We start from the raw sequence: 2,311 nt of genomic DNA on the forward strand, positions 1-2,311 counted from the left end.
TAACTCAGTGATCAAAGAAGAGATAAAAAGGGAAATTAGACACTGCTTTTTTTTCCTTTTTAATAGATGGGAGACTTGCTTTGTTGTCTTGGCTAAGGAACACTCACACCATGGTTCACTGTAATCTCAAACACCTGGCCTCAAGCAATCTTCCTTCCCAGAGCATTGAGATTGCAGGTGCAAACCACTGTGCCCTGTCTCTCAGAAATTCTTTTGAACTCAATGAAAATGAAAACACAATGTATAAGAATTTGTGAGAGGCCACCAAAGAAGTATTGGGAAAGAAGTGTCTATATTACAGAACAAGAAAGATCTCAAATCTATTACTTCTGTTTCTACCTTAAGGAAGTAGTAATAGAAAGATTCTGTTTAAAAGGCAGAAAAACAAAAAGGTACAAAGAAAATGGGGGTAAGGCTCAGTGGTTCAAACTTCTAATCCCAAAATTTTGGGAGGCCAAGGCAGGATTGCTTAAGGAGTTTGAGACCAGCCTGGACAATATTATGAGACCCTATACAGACAAATTTTAAAAATCAGACAGGTATGGTAGCACATTTTTAAAAGTTAAAAAAAAAATTTTGTCGATATTTTACATTTTTTTGTTGTTGTTGATTTTTAAAATTTTTTTGTCCACAGGAGGCTGAGGTAGGAGAATAGCTTGAGCCCAGAAATTTAAGGCTGCACTGAGCTATGATCATCCCACTGCCCTCTAGCCTGGGCAACAGAGCCAGACCCTGTCTCTAAAATAAATAAATAAATGAAAATAAAAATCACTAAAATAAAAAAAAAATAGAGAAAAATCAATGAAAGTAAATGCTGGTTCTTTGAGAAGATCAATAAAATTGATAAACTCCTTGCTCAGGTGCAATGACTCATGCCCATAATCCCAAACATTTCGGGTGGCTGAAGTGGGAGGATTGCTTCAGACTGGGAGTTCAAGGATGCAGTGAGCTGTGATTGCTCCACTACACTCTAGCTGGGTGACAGAGTGAGACCCTTTGTCTAAATAAATAGATAGATAAATTAGTTAATAAAATAAATATTAATTAAAGAAAACACCAATCCTACAAGGTGGTGGTGATGGTGTGGAGCAAGCAGAACTCTCACATATTGCTGGTGGGAATGCAAGCATAGCCAGATTATGCACGAATGCATATCCACATTCAAAAACAGTTTGGTGTAGCCAGGTGTTGTGGTAGGTGCCTGTAGTCCCAGCTACTTGGGAGGTTGAGGCAAGAGAATCACTTGAGCCCAGGAGTTTGAGGTTGCTATGAGCTGTGACGACGCCATGGCACTCTACGCGGGGTGACATAGTTTGGTGGTTTCTAATAAAGTTAAACATACATTTACCATATGACCTAGCAATTACACTCTTAAGTGACCCAAGAGAAATGAAAGTATGTGTTTATACTAGTAAGCATCTCAAGTGGTTGACAAGAACAGGAAATAGGAGAGGGAATGAATTACACAGTGGCACAAACAAAAACTTTTTGGATAGTGGGAACTTTCTACATTGTGGTATCAGTGATAATTATATGACTTATTTACCCTCCCTCCTCCCACCCAGACAGAGTCCCTCCGTATGCCCCTGAACAGAGTGCAATGGTGTTGTAGCTCACTGCAACCTCAGACTTGGGCTGTGAGCATCCTGCTGCCTCAGCCTCTGAAGCTGCTGGGATAAGCGAGCCAACTGGGTTTTTCCATTTTTTTTCATGAGTCTGGGTCTCAGTCTCACTCAGACAAGCCTCCAACTCCTGAGCTCAAGCAATTCTCCCTCCTCAGCCTCCCACAGTGCTGAGATTACAGGCGTGAGCCACTGCACCTGGCAACTTATTCACCTTATTTATTTATTTGTTTTTTAGAGACAGAGTCTCACTTTATCATCCTCGGTAGAGTGCTGTGGCATCACAGCTCACAGCAACCTCCAACTCCTGGGCCTACTCAATTCTCTTGCCTCAGCCTCCCGAGTAGCTGGGACTACAGGCGCCTGCCACAACGCCCGGTGATTTTTTGTTGCAGTTTGGCCAGGGCCTGGTTCTAACACTTCATCCTTGGTGTATAGTGCCAACATCCTACCACTGAGCTATAGGCACCACCCTTATTCACCTTTTTTAAAGCACATCAAATTGTATGCTTAAAATTGGTAGGGGCCGGGCTTAAAATTGGTAGGTGGCTCAAACCTGTAATCCTGGCACTCAGGGAGGCAGAGGCAGGTAGACTGCCTGAGCTCACAGGTTTGAGACCAGTCTAACCAAGAGCAAGACCCCCCTCTCTAAAAAATAGCTGGGTTTTGTAGCAGGTGCCAGCTACTTG

This window comes from Otolemur garnettii, unplaced genomic scaffold (genome assembly GCF_000181295.1).
Source record: "Otolemur garnettii isolate 467f Iridium unplaced genomic scaffold, OtoGar3 scaffold00140, whole genome shotgun sequence".
Taxonomy (NCBI): Eukaryota; Metazoa; Chordata; class Mammalia; order Primates; family Galagidae; genus Otolemur; species Otolemur garnettii.